This window comes from Apodemus sylvaticus, chromosome 23, assembly GCF_947179515.1.
Source record: "Apodemus sylvaticus chromosome 23, mApoSyl1.1, whole genome shotgun sequence".
Taxonomy (NCBI): domain Eukaryota; kingdom Metazoa; phylum Chordata; class Mammalia; order Rodentia; family Muridae; genus Apodemus; species Apodemus sylvaticus.
Genome location: NC_067494.1, coordinates 11,370,684 through 11,389,904, shown reverse-complemented (window position 1 = coordinate 11,389,904; position 19,221 = coordinate 11,370,684).

The window sequence follows — 19,221 nt, the reverse complement described above, 5'->3', positions numbered from 1 at the left end:
AGAGTGCAGCCGCGCGACCCGGCTCTTGCCCCTGCTGGCTCGCCCTGGATGGTGGGGGAGGCCAGCGGGTTAAAAGGCCACGCGAACCAGTCCCTTGGGTGATCTGGCCTCCGACTGGGACCACTTGGCCTTTTGAGAATGACTCAGGCTGACCTCTGAAGGTTTGGGCGTACACAACTAATAGGGGATTTTAAGTATTTGAGGGGTGGCCAAGGATGCCTCTTTATCACTTCTCCCTACTCTAAGTGTGAAAATACTCGTGCGCACACACATACAACTACTTGAACGTTTTAATGCACTGTAGGAGCTTCAGTTCTCATATTTTTTTGAGATTAAATCGGTGTACTCTGTGGGATAGAATGAACAAGAAGCTGGGTGACACATTCATGTCTCTGGTGTCTGATTTCGACAAACCCAGAAGGGATGGCCCTGAGAGGAGAGGGAAAATGAGGATGTTGAGGTCTAGCTATGCTGGGGGTGTGGGCACAGCGAATATAGCTAGGAGAAAGTGACAAGATAAAGTTGGAGGGGAAACTAAGACCCAAAACCATCTGCACCTTGCAGCCAGGAATTTGAATTCTCTTCCAAATGCTAGGAGTTTGCTGGAGAGAGCTGGGGTGTGGTTTACCAAGAAAATGATAACCAGAAGAAAAAAAAAAAAAACAAAAAAGCCCATGCTCTATTTTAAGGGCGACTGCCCTGTTTAGAAGGCAATTTTACAACAATGGCGACTGATTCTAAGGTCTTTGTGATTCTTCCCTTCAAGACAGCCCAGCAGGTTGCCGGGAAGGCCCGGTGCCTTGTACTTTGGGTTGCCTTTTGTTATAGCCAAGGAGCCTTGCTTATAGAATTGGATATAGTTTGCCTGCAAGTTCCATTTGCGGTGGTGCTGATTTTGATTGTTAGCCTGATTGGATTATTCTTCAGCCTAGATGATAGAAAGAGCACACTTTTAGGTGTATCTGTGAGAGCGCCTTCAGAGACAACTGGGTTGCTCTCAATAGATGGGTTACAGTATGACAGCATTATTACGTAGGAGAGGCCCGCTGGGAAGAAGTAGGTCATGGGTGTGTCTTTAGCAGACACTTGATTGCTTGCCCTGGCCTCTGCCTTCACTTTTCTTCCTTGAAGGGATGATGGGAACTCTTGCACGATGCGCTCCTGGCCGTGATGGACTGGCACCGGTGAAACCCCCTTTCTTCCCCGTTGATTTTACTCCCAGATAAAAGTGCCTAATCTGGCCACTTCCCATTAATGGCTAGAATACTTCCATACTGCCATACTAACCCACCTATTGTCCTTCTGACCAAGAAATTCCCTTCTAGTGAAAGAAGCGGAACAGTATCAACTCAGCTCTCAGAGTACACACTGAAGACTGTCGTGAAGTTGCTGTCTGCGGTCTGTTGTAACTTACACATCTTATTAACACTGTAGCACTGACACCTAAAGGGGCGGAGTTTTAATTGTCTTAACTGTCAAGTGGCGGTTTTCAAAGTTCCTAACACTGAGACCCTTTAATACAGTTCCTCATGCTGTGGTGACCCCCCCCCCACACACACACACACCATAAAATTATTTTCATTGCTACTGCATTAACAAGTTTTGCTACTGTTATGAATCTCAATGTAAATTTTTTTTTTCCCAGAGAGGTTTGCCAAAGTGTATGTGGCCCACAGATTGGGAACCGCCACTGTCAGTCAAGGACTGATGGACGGTGACACCCTATTCTGTTCATCCCAGACCAGATGGACTAGTGAACCTCATTGGTAAGAGTTCTGCAGCTGCAAATGTAACATAGAAGCCATGACGGCAATGTTGACTGTCAGCTTGGTAGGGATTAGAGTCACCCAGAAGGAGGATGTCTGTATACAACAGTGAGGTAGGTTAACTGAGATGGCACAGAAAATGTGGATTGCCACCATTTTTCACGCTGACAACCCAGGCCGAACAAAAGGGAGAGAAATGGCTGGGTAGGAGCATTCATCTGTCTCCGTGCTGCCTCCTGCTTCTGTCATATGCCTTCCATCATCATAGGATGTGCCCCCAAATGCCTAAACAGCCCAGATAAACCCTTCTTTCCTTCCTTTTGTTGGGAATTTTGTTGACAGCAGTAATTAGTACGCAGGCTAAAATAACTACAAGCTGTTCCAGTCAACAGTGAAATAAGACTGAAATATAAAGGGACATTGAAAATTTTAATAATTTAATATTAAAAATTTTATGCATAAAAGCACTTATATACAGGGTCTTAGTAACTTAATAAAACATACAAAAATGTACCCTTTTACTACAGACATTTTAAGATGACAGCCAACTATCACAGAAAGTCTGACTCTAAGAAAACTTAGATCTTCAAATGAGGCTACGGGAATGTGCTGGCTCCTCTAGCCTCCTGTAGTCCTGCAAACGTTGGACAGTAGGACGGGAATTATGTCGCATCATTAGGGACAGTTACTTCTGCCGGTGGCTAGAACATCTGCAGATGTCCTGTGCCGGTAAGGATCTACCATGCCAATTAGAGCAACTAGGTATTTTGTCTCACACCGAGTTAATGCAAACAGTATGAATGCAGAGAGCAGGAAGCCGTTGGTGTCAGAGCTGCCTTGTTCCTCTGGGGTCCTCCTCATGTGTTCTGATATGCCCCGTTACCACAAAGACAGTCCTCCCATTACGCCAGCTGAGTGGTAAACAGCTTAGGAGATAGCACTGATGCTCTCACTTGGCTTATAACCCCAGCCGCTCAACAGAGCTCTCTGGAGACTGACAGAGTAGCTAGGCTGGTTCCCAAGAGGCAGAGAGTAGAAGGGGAAGGTTCATACTCAAATTCACGTCTCTGGGAGATTTCCCCAACAAGCTGACAGAGTTCCTCAAATGGCTTTAACTGACAGCCTAGGAAAGATCTAAGGCGTTTCCAGAAAGTCCTCAGCAGGGCAAAAGGTGCCCAGGACAATCTGTCTCCAAGGGCAATGTCCCCAACTTCAGACCGGGCAGAAAGGGGAGTTGGGGTGCTCTCAGACCTGGCAGAACAAAGGGGAGTTGGGGTGTTTCTTGCTGTACCTTTAAGGCAGAATCTGATACCAGAAAAACTGTGAAGGGCTGTGCTGTGAAGGGCGGCCCTGGCTCCTTTCTTCTTGGTGAGCATAGCATTGTAGATGCTCGTTACCATCTCAAGCTGCTTCCCTTGTCCGTTTTCCTCTTCAGCATGCAGTCCTACACTGGGCAAGGAGTCAGTTTGCCACAATCAGACCTGATCAAAATCAACACTGTTCAAAGATTCCTGAATTTGGGGGTTAAATTCAGTAACCAAATGGGTTTTTCACTACCGAGGATGGATGGCGTGTTTGTGGTAGTATGTGGGGCAGCTCATTGACATTAAGCAGAACTACACTAGTGAACACACACACACACACACATACACACACACACACAGTATGCTAACACAGCTTTTTGTCACACATGCACTGTGAGGATAACTTTCATGAATCTGTTCTCTTCCTCCACCATGTGGGTCCTTGGAATTGAATTCCCCAGTTGTCAGGTTTGGTAATAAGTGGTTTTACCCATAGCACATCTGACTAGCCCAGGAAGGTATTTTTATTGGAATTTTTTTTTTTTTTTTTTTTACTTTATAGAACTCTTCTTTCTCTTGGGAACTTCTCACTTCTGGTCCCCAGCCTAACAGTCAGCCAGCAAGAACTTCTCTAATGGCCAGAGAAGTAGGTTTCTGACCTGAGCTGGTGAACTAGATAGAACCCATGTAGGCCTGGCTGTCCTAGAACTCACTAAGACCAGGCTGGCCTTGAACCCAGAGGTCCACCTGCTTCTGCCTCTGCCTCTGCCTCCTGAGTGCTGGGATTAAGGATGTGTACAATCCTTGCTCAGCCTCTCAGTTCTATTTCATTTTTATTCCTATTTGGTGAAGATGAATCTAGACCCTTCAATTAGCTTTTCGTGCTTGTTATCACAAGGTTGGATTTCTGTTAATTGATAATGCTGCGTATACTGAAATAAAGCTTTCTTCTTATAGTATGTTCCCCCCGTAAACTCCTAGAGCACAGAGGGTCTTGTTAGAATCCACCTTCTGCAGCACAGGTGGCTTTGGCAGCCCTCTGCAGGAGTCTGATGGACAATAGCGAAGTCTCCAAGTTCAAACAGCATTTGTTTGGTCCAGAACATCAAAAGAGATAAGGCTGGCACGGTGACATCCATTATCTTCACACTAGAGTGTAAGAGTCAGGACTAGACTGAGTATCATAGCAAGGCCATGTCTACAAAAGCAAAAACAAACAACCCCCCATGACTAACATAACTGGAATGTGCTAAAACTAGTTGCTAATGATTTGTCTAAAAGATCAACAATTTGCAAGGAATGAGATGAGATTGGGAAACTTGACACGGAAGCCTGTTAAGAGGTGTACGGGAGTTTTCTGAATGTGTACACACTGTAAAATACTTATATTCTAGCTGAATGCACACTCTGAACATCCAGTGCAGAAGAGACTGCTAATCAGGCAGACACAGGAGAGCACACTAGCCAGACGATGGTCAGTGTCTTTGCCCAACCTTCTCACTGCTGAATTGTTGGACCTTGAAGCAGAATGGCCGTGGTAGTCAGGAAAGAGGCCATACATGTGTGCTCAACAGCATGGACTTTCCCTTAGCCGGGGTCACCTTGGCAACACTACTGCCAAGTGCTTAATCCGTCAAGAGCAGAGAACAGCACTGAGTCTCCAATATGGCACCATTCCCAGGTGCCATGAGCTAGCCATCTGGTGGCAGGTTGATTAGACTGGATATCTTCCATCGCGGAAGAAACAAAGACTCGCCCTGATTGGAATGATCACCCATTCTGGAAACGGTTTAGTTTTTACTGCCCGAAAGGTTTCTGCCAACTCCACCGACTGTGAACTCACAAATTGCCTTATCTGCCATCAGTGCGTCCCAGTCGACACTGCCTCTGATCAGAGAGCTCCTTTCATAGCAAGGGAATTAATTGGGTTGGCCACACACACAACACCACTGGGAAGCTTCTGGCTTAAATTGATGGTGAAATGACTTATGGAAAACTTAGTTATGATCCCAGCTGGAAACGGTGCCTTGGAAAATGAGATTCTCATTTCAGGCCCTGTCACACTGTCTCTCCCATAAAAAGCAACGTAGGAATCAAGATGTGGCAGCGACGGTGGCTTATCTTACAGCGTCATCTAACAAGCTCCTCATTTTCATCTTTGCCTGGGAACCTTGGCTGCTGTGGGTTCAGAAAAGAGGCCCAAGGGGAGACTGCTTCTGTCAGATGATGTAACACTGATTACAAGAGACAGGAAGACTACCACCTGGCTATTTGGGGTTCTTTACACAATGAACAGAAAAGGGAAAACAGGAACTAATCTACTAGGCGATGTGATTTACCCCAGTTTCAAAGAGGAAGTTTGTCTGGTTCTCTGTGCTGGAGGCGAGAAGACACTCCAGGGTGTCATATTAGTGCCACCAATTAATACTGAGAGTCAGTGAAAATGACAACAGCCAAAATAAAACACACACGCTGCCTAAGGACCTCACCCTCCCGCAAATGGTTTGTGCCACTTCACCAGGAAAACAAGTTCTGGCTGAGGGCAGAATGCAACACAGCAATGGTCAGAGGGAAAAGCAGGAATATCAGTGACAGCCTCCCTAGGCTGAGCTGTAGAAACAAATCAGAGGTGTCCTTGTTAATCTGCTGGTAGTTTTCTCTGTGTCTGTCTGCGTATCCCAACAACTGCCTTTGTCTTACCCCTCTCCATTCGTTCAAGTTGCTCACTGTACTAGTTTCCCTGTGGTCGATAGAAGAAAGCACCACGAACTCAGTGGTTTAGAAAACAGGGGGCACGAGCACTCTCCTGGTTCTGGGAGCTAGAGTCCCGGGGTCAGGGTGTCAGGTTGACTCCTTTCACTCCTTTCATAAGAAGTGTGTGTGGGGGATATGTCATGGGTCACCTGACAACCCCTGGCATTCCCCGGCTTGGGAGAGACCACTCTCATCTCTTCCCCTATCTCTGCATTTTTTTTTCATCCCCTCCTCCCAGAACATTTTCCTATGATGACACCTACCCGTTACTCCAGGGTGATCTCACAGCAAGATTTCATTCTAGTTTCAAGGTTCCTGTTTTCAAATAAGGTTCCGGTCACAGGTTCTCTGGCTTAGAATTTCAATATATTTGTATAAAAGCTTTATTTGCTTATTGAGGCTTCATGCACATTTGAGTTAGCCCTGGATGGTTTCTTCAGGAATGAAGACAAGCATCACCAGAATTAGTTCTCTCTCTCTCTGTGTGTGTGTGTTTTTTTTTTTTTTTTTTTTTTTGGTAAATGCATTTATTCCTCCAGAGATTCAAGGGTCATCTTTCCCCTTCAGTTTGACCATCCCATTTGCTGTTTGTTTGTTTGTTTTTGTTTCTTTTTTTCTGGTTTTTGTTTGTTTGTTTGTTGAGACAGGGTTTCTCTGTGTAGCCCTGGCTGTCCTGGAACTCACTCTGTAGACCAGGCTGGCCTTGAACTCAGAAATCTGCCTGCCTCTGCCTCCCGAGTGCTGGGATTAAAGGTGTGTGCCACTTTTTGTGTTTTCTGAGACATGGTCTTATATAGTCCAGGCTGGCTTCACATTTACTACAGTTGCTAATCCTCCTGCCACTGCCTCCCAGTGATGGGGTGATATTAATGAACTATATTATACCTGACTTTTAATCTTTATGTTTTTATTATGTTAATTTAATTGGATTTCAGAAGAACAACAAAGTAAATACTTGTTAAGCCAAAATGTGCACTTGAACATTTTTACAAATTAAATGTATAACCAAAATAAAGTTTAAGGATAAATGCCAAAATTTCTTCCTTTCTTCTTTTTCTTTTTTCTTTTTCTTTGACAGGGACTCTGGTTGTCCTGGGACTCACTATGCAGACCAGGCTAGCCTCAAACTCTCAGATATCCTCCTGCCTCTGTTTCCCACGTGCTGGGGTTAAAGGTGTATGCACCACATCTTTACCAATGCTATTAAGTTGGAAACATGAGTGGAGGTTGATCTGAGAGAAAGAGTCCTTAAGTTTGTAACTGTCTGGAAGAAGGTTAATTTAGGTCCTTTAACGTGACCTCAAGCCATCTCTACCCACAAGAGAAAAAAAAAATCATGCATAGATTCCCGTTTAGCAGAAGGAGGGAAAAACCACGCACCTCCACCAAATCAATGAATAAGGAAGTACAGACGCCACAAGTGGGTAGAACAGACAAGGACAGGAAAACACACAAAGGGCGAGGACAGTGGGGACAAGCCCCACACTCCCGTGTTATAAAGTGAGTTATAAAGTGACCCAGGGAGGGTCCTCATAACGGACCTAAATAATTCAACTCGACTCTGCTGCTATCATTTATATTCCTTACATTTACTTATTGTGTGTTCATGTTCGTGTGTGTACTTTCACTGATACTGGTGAGCGCGCGCGCGTGTGTGTGCGTGTGTGCAATCATATACTTTATTAGTGTGTGTGTGTGCTTGTCCAATCATTCATTTATATTTGTGTGTGAGAGTGTGAATATGTGTGTGCTTGTGTATACAATCATACATTTATCGCATGTGTATAATCATAAATTTATACAAGTGTATGTGTGTATATAATCATACATTTGAAACTACTTATGCCATGACATGTGTGGAAGTCAGAGGACAACTTGCAGACATTAGTTTTCTCCTTGATAAAAGGGGTTCTGGGGAATCAAACTCAGGGGTAAAGTTTGGTGGCAAGTGGTTTACCTGCTAAGACAATTTATTTATTTTTTTTAAGATTTATGTATTTATTATATGTGAGTATACTGTAGCTGTCTTCAGACACCAGACGAGGGCATCAGATCCCATTACAGATGGTTGTGAGCCACCATGTGGATGCTGGGATCTGAACTCAGGACCTTCGGAAGAACAGTCAGTGCTCTTAACCGCTGAGCCATCTCTCCAGCCCGCTAAGACAATTTATGAGTTGAAAAGCAGATTGTTCCTGTGGATTAAATAAATAAACCAACAAACACCGCTTTATCTTCTTCAAAAGGTTTTCTCTGTTCAAGAACAGAAACCTGTAGGGCAGTGGGGATAATTCACCCAATAAAGCCTTTGCCACATGAGCACAAGGACCTACGTTTGAGCCCCAACTCCATTATAAAAGCCAAGTGAATGAACACACCTGGAGCCCCCGAGCTGGCTATGTAGAGTGGTAGATCCACGCGTGACTTCTAATTGGCAAGCTCCAGGCTGCTGAGAGACCTCGTCTCACAAAACAACGTAGACAGTACCCGGAGAGAGGTTGAACTCTGGCTATCACTGATGTGTGTGTGTGTGTCACGCGCGCCACAGCACAGAAGAATAGAAAGATGGGAAAATTGAAAAGAAGTCAGGCATAGCGACACGCTTGCAGTCTAGCCAATTGGTGGCCGAGACTTGAGAGTCACTTAAGACTCAGATTTGAGATAAAGCAAAACTTCAGAGGGAAAAACTCCAGGAAAGTTCTAGCAGGAAATCTCCTCACCGAGGCCTAGAGAGATGAATCCTGTGTGCTTGCTGCTCTTTTAGAGGATCGGGTTTGGTTCCCAACACCCCTGCTGCAGCCTGTAGGGTTATGTGTCCTGTGTCTGCTCCCGACAAGGCTCGCCTGCTGGGGAGGCAAGACGCTGGAAGTTGACCGCGCCTGTAGACCAGCCCGGGACACTGCTCTAGCGGGACAGCTGGAGTTGGTTCTGGGGTTCCCAGGCCTAGGCCGTCTGGTTCTCAGGCTTTCTGACACCCAGGCACCACTGGATGCCACGGAAGAGTTGAGAACAGAGCAGGGCCATGGGCTGGATCTAGCCTAGGGCTGGTGTGTGTGTGTGTGTGTGTGTGTGTGTGTGTGTGTGTGTGTGTGTGTGACGGAAAGCTTTGGCTGGTCCCGTTAGGGAGGGGGCAGTTCTTGGCTTGGTGCTGGTGGTGGACTTGGAAGTGGCTGGGAGCACAGAGAAGTTTCTTATAGGAGATTAGACCGGGACTCTGTAGGCAAAGGCCTTCTCCACGGCTCCCCATGGCGGATCCCAGTGAAAAGAGGCAGTCCATGGTTTTAAGGCATTCATTGTCACGGTGGAAATTGGATGAGTAAAACCGTACACCCCTTTCTCAGGGTGGGCCTGAAGTTAAATACCTTTTGCAAGGAGGAATGTGTGGGAAGGAAAGCTCATTGGCTAAGTCCTCTGGGCTCTTAGGACCCTCATTAAAACGATGATCTGTCTTGAGTATAACATGAACACAAGTCATGCCTTTTGCATGGGGAGGGATTTGGGGTGTTGCCCTTCCGTGACTGATGGACACAAATGTGTGAGGGGGCTGTGGCTAGTGACAGGAGCCTGGTACCCCAGAACCAGGCAAAGTGCTTACCATCCCTTCAGGATTTCTGGGGTTTCGAGCCTTAGCTCAACTGGGAACCAGGCTGCCTTTCACTGTCCAGTCCCACAGCAGCCCACAATTATCTGTAGCTAGAGGATCTGTAATGTTCTCTTCTGGCCTCTGAATGCCCCATCCACATGTGGTACACAGACATGCATGCAGGCAGAACACTAATGTACATGAAATTAAAAAGTAAATTAGTAGCCATATTAACTTCAGGCAAAATAACGAAAATTAATATATAAAAACCCTGAGAAATTGAAAAACCAATATCAGAGCAGACAGGAATAAGATGTAGTTAAAAAGCTAACTTGCTATTTATTTAAAAAAAGCAAAGTAAAAAAAAAATAACTCTTAGAAAATAGAAAAAGATGGATCAAAGATAAACTCATGAAATAGTAAAACAAAAAGAAGATTCTGTTGACTTTTTGATAAAAAGCAATAAAATAGACAATGCCTGAGAGAGGCTGGCCAAGAAAAACAAGAAATAAAGTCCAAGTAAAACCAATTAAGGACAAAAAGGAGGCCCAGATATGGCAAAGACTGAACAGATAAAAAAAGAACACCATGAACAACTTCATGCCAATAAATTCGAACATTCTGATGAAATAATAAAGAACGAGATATCAAAAATGACTCAAGAAGCTAGCCACGGCACATACTAGTGACAGCTTCTAAAATGCAGAGGGTGGGAGAGGTAAGCTCTTCTTCAAAACAAGGGGAAAATAATCTGTTAGGAAGTGCTCGACCCCCGCAGACAGGTGGTTTGAATAAGCTTCAATAAGAAACAGAATAGAAGCTATGTCTACTAACAGATGACAAAGCCATATTTTCTAAGAAAGTTAAACAGAAATGAAAATTTGTTGATGAGTACTAGGTATTTAGCATAAAATGGTCATTGGTGAATTTTAGTTGTTTTTTGTTTGTTTTTGTTTTTTGGATTTGAGTTTTTCAAGTCAGGGTTTCTCTGTATAGCCCTGGCTGTCCTGGAACTCACTCTGTAGATCAGGCTGGCTTCGAACTCAGAAATCCACCTGCCTCTGCCTCCCAAGTGCTGGGATTACAGGCGTGCGCCGCCACCGCCCAGTTTATCAGTGAATTTTAAAGTGGCAGGCCCTGATGTGCAGGTTTAGTTGTGGGCAAGTGAGAACAGGGAGAAAGGGCCTTCCAGTCATGACACTCTGGGTGTCATGGGTGGTGAGTGGGTGAATGGGTGAATGGGTGTCGAGAAGCACTATACTCTGCTGATATGGGATAGCCCGGAGATTTCAAACCTACATTTTGATTTCCTCCTTAAAGGCAATTGTTCAGAGATTGTATAAAACAGGAAGCTGACCCGAAGGGCTTCCTGACTCCAGCTGGGACATAAAAGGAGCTAGCTCTATCCTCGGGTGAGAATAAACTGAGCAAGCTTCTGTTGCTTGTTTCTAGAAACTCATTTTTTATTATTTTTTTTTTTTTTTAACTCAAGAGTAAGTTGATCTCAGATTTCTCTGCAGGAAGGTAGATTTCTATTAGGCTTTAAGCATCTCCTCTGAAGGCATTTGTCAAGCACTACTACTCATGTATAATCAGTCAGATTTCAAGAGACAACTGGAGATACGCAGCAATACCAACAAGAACCAATTGAAGTGACAGATAAGGGCAGGGAAGATGGAGCTACCTATGCGTGGATCTTGCAGCATCTACCTTAAAAAACTGAGTTCTTTCTTTTTCTTTCTTTCTCTTTCTTTCTTTCTCTCTTTCTTTCTTTCTTTCTCTCTCTGTGTAGCTCCGGTTGTCCTGGAACTCACTCCATAGACCAGGCTGGCCTCGAACTCAGAAATCCGCCTGCCTCTGCCTCCCAAGTGCTGGGATTACAGGTGTGCGCCACCGCCGCTGCCACCACCACCCCAGTTCTTAGAGAGGCCACTTAGATGGAAGCCAGTCTTGCTGCCCAGAGAGTCTAGTGGAAACAGCAAGGTCTAGTGTCAGCAAGTGACTCTGTCTCACAAAAGATGGTGGAGATTGATAAAGGAAGGGCATTTCTATATACACTTGCAAGAAAGAGAATGTCTGTACATGCACACAGAACACCCCCCCATGCACACACGTGTTCATCAACATACAACAGAAGCGATTAACGGCCAGGCGGGAAAAAAGCAAGCATAAAGGCAATAAAAAGTATCTGGATTAACGCCATGGCTAAAAGTGAAACTTATTAAATATGATTAAGAAAAAGATAACAGGACAAAATCCAACTACACGCAGCTTACATCTAAATCGTAAGGACGTAAAGAATGAAAGCAAAGTATGAAGCAATAGATTCCTCAGAATTCACCGAGACCAAGTTAAGGTAGTTAGAAGTGAGACAGTTCTTAGAGCAGAGGGACAGCGATCATGAGAGACACGTCAGAGCAGTAAAAGAGCAGCTCACCACAGAGAAATTAACAGGGCCCAAGGTTGGTTTTATAAAATAACTATTAAATTTACAAACAGCTCACTGAAAAACCACAAGTATCATAATGCAGAGATACGTGGTGCCACTGTGGAGGTGAGGATTTGAGCTCATGTATGCACTCAGCGCTGGCCAGTGTGATCGAGTCCCTCCTCCAGGATGCCTGCAGAAGACAGTCGGCTTCTGATTTCAGATCAAGATACTGAACTCTCGGCTGCTCCCGCACCGTATATCTACCTGAATGCTGCTGTGCTCCCCACCATGATAATAACAGATTAAACCTCTGAAACTGGCTGTCAGCCAGCCTCAGTGATGTTTCCTCAGCAGTGTGGGTGCCTAAACCTAACCTTAACAGGACTATCAATAGACACGCAAACCCAGGAGGGAGACGTCTCATAGGACCCATCCCAAGACAAAGAATGACTGCTGAGATGGGGAGCCTCTCCCAATCTAATACACAGTGGTCAGCCTTGAAACCATATACACTCGAGCCACTCTAAGCATACTCAGAAGCTTGATTTTATATAGTTATTCATATATATTATATTATATAATATTATATTATGTTAACATTATATAATGTTATATATTAAATTTAATATATTATATATGATTGTTATTTCTATAAAATATATAACATACACTATATAATGTTATATACTTATATAGTAACTAATTTATTAACATTAATGATCAATATTCATTATATGATATATATTAATATGTTATAATAATAATTAAATTAATGCAACTAAATAATTTAACATTAATATATTAAATATACAAATATATATTTATTAAATATTTATATATATACACATATGTATATATAAGATATATACAACTTTATATTACATATACGTAAATTCCAATAACTTATAAATATATTTATTTTATGTTATATATAATATATTATATATACATTATATAAAATATATAATTGCATATATATTTGATTATTTTTGATTCTATTCTATTTATGTATTTATATATTATATATTATATATTATATATTATATATAATACTTTATGTAATATATGTACTATATTTTATAATTATATTTTTATAATTATTTTTATAATCATATAATTTATAATTATTTTATATAATTATAAATTATAATTACATGTTTTATAGTTTATAAAGCATGTGTAATATACTTTATAATAATATATGTAATATAAAATATATAGCTTTTATGTTTATTCTATTATATTAATTACAATATATAAATATATAATATATAAATGCTTTATATGTTATATATTAATATATAATATATGACATATTGTAATGTAATATATTGGAATTATAATGTAATAAATATAAAAGAGGCTGTCAATTTGAGAGGGTGTGGGTGCATACACAGAAGGGGCTGGAGGGAGGAAAGGGGGAAAGTGATGTAATTGTATTTCGATTTAAACATTTTTAATAATTAAAAGTAACATTACATTTATAGCTCTCTACTTAACTGAGATTAACTGAGCAAAAGAGAATGTAAAAATGGTTATGTTTAAGACAATATAGTCACTAAAATATGTCATAAATATTCCTAAGTGTCAACTAACTTGAAAGTGTAGCATATAAAGATAAATTCCTAGAAAATCACTTCCTTATAATTAAGATAATAAACCACTTTTCAAAACATTTTCTACAAAGAAATTCTAGGTTCACATGGTACTTGTGGGCAGTTTTATACAAAGAAGATACAAAGAAGAAAAATAATTGCAACCTATATAATATTTTCTAAAGAATTGAAAAATAAAGAATACTTACAGATTCATTTCACAAAGCTAGAACTATTTGCTGCTGGCGTACACTAAGACGGTGAGAGACATGAAAATGAGCAGCCGGCTATAATCGGTACGCAAATTCTTAAACTAAATAGTGAAGTGAATTGTATTAGGAACAGGCTCAGGCATCAACCCAACACACACACTCCCAAAACCCAAACAACAACAACAACAAAACCAACAGAGTTTTAACCCACATCCTGAGTTATCATAAAATTAATTCATCATAGAGCCTAGAAACTTCTCAGAGAAAACTTTTATAATATCACATTAGGTAAATCCCTTTTATATCAACAGAGTAATAATTTCCTAGACTAAAGTACGGCATTTCCTAGAAGTTAACTATGACTGTTGTTTGAAAGGGAAAAAAAAAAACATTCTGAGAAGTTAAGCTACAGATTTACAGAAAGTATTTGCAATTCCTGTATTGATGGGGAATTCTAAGAGCGAATTATAAGGAGGTGCCTAGGTAAGGCAGTGAAGGGTTTTGTGAGAGACTTTACCAAAGACATGAAGATGGAAAAATCAGTGCTGAGAAGAGATACTTGGTCATTGGTGGGCAAACAGACACGAACCAGGAGAGCTGCCATATCCTTCCAGAATGTTTAAACAGCACTGCACCATCAAGGGTTAATGCGGACTGAAAGGCTGAATCTCTTACAGATTGCAGAGGGAACAGAAGAGACTAAAAGCATTTGTCCAGCATGATAGAACAAATCCAAAGGTCTGTTCTACTCTTAGGAATCTATCTTTCAGACACGCCTGTGCAGCTTTGGTTTGTAATGGCACAAATTTACAAGACAGTCCAAAGGGTTACCACTAGGTGAGTGGGTAGAAGAACACGGCTGTTATCGCCAGAAAATGGACTCCTCTGCAGAAGTTAAAAAGAATAGACTGTTGATAAAAGCAACGACAGTGGCAAATCTCAAGATAACTGTGGTTATTGTAAGAAAAAAAATTAGGCAAAACTCAGAACATAGTACACTACAGAATTTACATAAAGTTCCAAGAAATGCAAGATTAGGAATTCCTTGGGAATGACAGGCAAGGGTGGGAAGAAAAGAATATAAAATCAGTATAAAAGAATATAAACAGAAGAAAATGTTCTGGAGTTAAATATCTTTTTTTTTTTTCTAGAGAAGACTTCACCATGTAGCCCTGGCTGTCCTGGAACTCACTCTGTAGGCTAGGCTGGCCACAAATTCAGAGATCTGCCTGCCTCTGCCTGTGCCTGTGCCTGTGCCTGTGCCTGTGCCTCTGCCTCTGGACTCCTGGGCTTGAAGGCCTGAGACACTACTGCCTGGGAACCAATATCTAATGAGTATACAAACATCAAAATTCATAAAGGAAGGAAACTTGCTCTTAGACTTTGATTTCCTTCCAACCAGATATTTACAGGAGTTTTCTGAAGCCAGTATAGAATGAAAACAGGGCAAAAGATACAAAGACTTAAAAATATTGTCCACAGAGGATATGGTCATGTATATAAAACAATCAAAAGAAATTATCCTTATTTATGTATATCAGCTAGTTACAAGGAAATAAAAGCGGTCATTTTTATCCACCACCCAAACTGACGTGTAGTTTATTACAGTTCCAGTTTGGATTCCAATGTGACTTTTGACTTGGCAAGCACTCTCAGAGAACTAGGTTGGGCACTTTGTAAGCATTCCTTACAAAGTTGCATGATCAGACACCCTGGCTAGAGAAACTGAATCAGAAGCCAAAATGCCAGGCTCACTCACACAAGGGAGCTGGACTTACACAGGTACTACGCTGTCATTCCAGTAGACACTGAAGTATATCTGTATAGGAAAAAAACTAAGACACCTACTTCATACCATGTGGAAAAATTCAACTTGAGTACAATTCAACACGATGGGATTTCGAGGACAAGCCTTTCAAACTTATTTAAAAAAAATAAAGAAAGAAAAAACTAGACATCTGTTTCAGGGTGGGGTATATCTCTAAACAAGGTACAAAGCTAATCCTAAAATAATTAAGTCATGAAAGATTAAAAATAAAGTCCTTTATTCATGTAAAAAATACATTAAAATGGGCAGATAGGCCATAACCTATAAAACTTAAGCCACTCTTTACATTTACATTTACATTAATGTCAAAGGATTTGTCTAGTTTTCCATTGTTTTATAAACTTGCACAAATCGACAAGAAAAAGTCAACCAACCCACCAAACAAACAACCAACCCACAAACCCACCAACCAACCAACCAACTAACCAATCTACCAACCCACCAACCAACTCACCAACCAACCAACCAAACCATTAACCTACCAACCAACCAAACCACTAACCTACCAACCAACTAAACCATGAACCCACTAACAACCAACCAACCAACCAACCAACCTACCAACACACCAAACAACTCACCAAACAACCCACCAAACCATGAACCCACTAACCAACCAACCAACCTACCTATCAACATACCAACCAACCAACCAACCAACCAACCAACCAACCAACCAACCAACCAATCAATCAACCAAGCAATCCTAGTAGAAAGGAAAAGATTTGGAGGCATTATAGAGAAGAAACATGACAGAGCTGAGTGTGATGATACAGGGGAGGGAGAGACACAGAGGTGGGCAGAGGAGGAAGAGGCAGAAGCATCAGAAGTTGAAGGGCAGCCTCAGTTACACGGCTACAGCAAATTAGAAGCTAGCCTGGGCTACAGGTGGTCTATTTCTATTTTAGAAAGGAGAAGAAAGGAGTATAGAGGGAGAGGAGGAGGAACAGAAGCAGGAGGCAGAGCAGAGAGAAATGGCTCAGGGGTATCAGCATGATATGACTAAACAGATCAATGGAAACAACACTTGATCTTTAATCTCCTTAGGAGCTATGAGGGTAACTCTTCCATGGAGACCTAAGATACCAAAACGTTCATAGCTACAATGTTAATGACGTCAAAAAAGAATGAACAACCCAGAAGTTTCTTCAAAGTATAATGAACTAATAGTGTTTATTAAAAGATGTATTATACACTAGTAGAAACTGAACAGAGCAAAGTTTAAACACACACACACACACACACACACACACACACGGGTTAATTTTGCATTTTTAATTGACTGTCACAAGCAACTTAAGGACCGTACCAGCCTAAAGAACATCGAGTCTGAGCATTATGAAAAGGCTATTTTGAAGCAAGCCCTCCTTCCCCGAGGTCTAATAAGATGATTTAAAGAACTGGCTCAGTCAGGATCATTTGCAGGCAAGCACAGGGACTTGAGTTCGTTCCCCGGCATTCACGTAAAAGCAGTTTACACTGTAATCTCAGCCTTGTGGACGAGGAAACGGGGGTCTCTGGAGCTCAGGGTTCGGCTAGTTCAGCTGAATCAGTGAACTCGACATTCAGCAAGGACCCTGCCTCAAAATAACATCAGAGTAGGGAGATCTTGCTTCAGCGAGGCTGCCACAGACCTGCCCCCTTCCTTGCCCCCAACACACACAAAAGCTGTGTGCAGTGGTGTACTAATCCCAGCACTCCTGTGGTGAAATACTCGGCAGAGACAGAACAGGGAGGCGAGCCTGGAGCATGCTACAGAGAAGCAGACACAAGGCAGGGAGAAAAAGGACTCTTGTACATTGGTCCTGACTTCCATATGCACCTCAGATGCATGAGCTCACACACACACACACACACACACACACACACACACACACACACACACAACAGTTAATTCAAAAAGAAGTCATAATAAAATGGGCTGGTGAGCTAACTTAGAGGGCAAAGTCACCGGCGGCCGAGCCTGCAGGATGACCTGAGTTTGTACCTCACGGTAAGAGGAAAGAACCAGCTCTGATCCTTGCCAGTTGCCCTCTGACCGCCACACTCCCGCAGTGGCACATGCCCAACCACACACAAAACAAATTACTAGAAGGTAACTGAAGTAGAGACGGGGAGGAGTCATTGAGAAAGACACCTGACTTGGGCCTCCACATGTACACATGCATTTGTGTGTATGCATGTGGGTGCGTGCTTCAGTGCAGGCATGTCTGTATGTGGTGTGTGAACGTGTGTACAAGAGTGTGTAGAGGTAACCAGACGGAATGGAACGGGAGCCAGACCTATGCATTTCTTCTAGCCTCCGAGTTTGCATTGTTGGTTGAGCTGGCACTAGCAGAATTTATTGACATGAAGACCCCACCATTTTTGCATGCTGCTTTTAGATGTTTTAGCTGATACAGAGAGACCGGGAGAAAAAGCAATATAGGCAGACTGAAGTGAGTTTTATTATGTATGTATGTATGTATGTATTGGGTTGGTTTTTTTCACATGATGGTATCATCTGGAAAATGCCAATACAACTAAAATTTTTATTTAAAAATTCAAAAAAAACTTAAAAATATTCACGAAGGAGCTGGAGAAATGACCTGGGGATTAAGGGCTCTGGCTACTCTTAGAGAGGACCTGGGTTCTTGTCCTAGGACCCACAGACATTGCAGGTGAACGCAGAATCATCCCAGTTGTGCGGGTTCTGGTGTCTCCTTCTGGCTGCTGCTGGTATTGCATGCATGTAGTACATACACACATAAATATACTATACCCACATAAATAATACTAATTTTTTAAAATCTATGGCAACCAATAAGAAACTAGTGAAAAAATGAATTTTTGGTAGTGATCTTCCCCACTTGTTACTGACTTTGTGCCAGAAACTCTGCTCAGCGCTTAATAATATTCACATCTCAATTAAGTTCTAGAACTCTGAGTGCCAGGCTTTCTCCACAGGAATGAGGAAACAACTCTTGCCGAGAACGACTCTTGACTGGCAGGATCAGGTTTGAAACTTGTTTTGTCTGGCTCATAGCTCACGCCTAGAAACCCTGTTACCGTGTCTCCAAACAAATATTGACCTAAGATATTTTTTTCCAAAACACAGATAAACAGTGACCCGGAAAGTTGTTCAGGGAAAAATGTGGCTTCTTTTGGTGGTGGGCATTGTTCAAATAGGGCATCGCCTGTCTTATTTAAAAGAACATGCACTTCAGATGGACCAAATACAGGCACAAAGTGAACGCAAGTCTGTATCTTGAACAAGCCTGCAGAAGACAAAAGAAAGCCATCTTTGTGGCTGGAGAAATGGCTCTGCAGTTAAGGATGCTGCCTGCTCTTACAGAGGACCAGGTTCCGTGCTCAGCACCCACATAGCAGCCCCCATCCCGCGACTGCAGTTTCAGGGAACCCAGCTCCACAGGCACAGCATTCTGCAGGCAAAACCCCCATACACATAAAATAAAATAATCTTTTAAAAAAAATAATTACCTTTAAAAGTCTGTCTTCCATTCGCTTTTTCTTTTAAAACACTATTTAGATTGCCTGTTACTTTTCTGTCAATATTATTCAGTTACAATATAATTGTAATTAGCAATTAAAACTACCTTGATTGGATGGGTGTTGTCTTATTGCTGTGAAGAGACACCATGACCACAACAGCAATTCTTTTTTTTTTTTTTTTTTTTTGCAGATACCAAACAATTTTTATCAAAGTCATTCAGGAAATGGAAAAATGAAATAAAAAATGAGTAGCGCT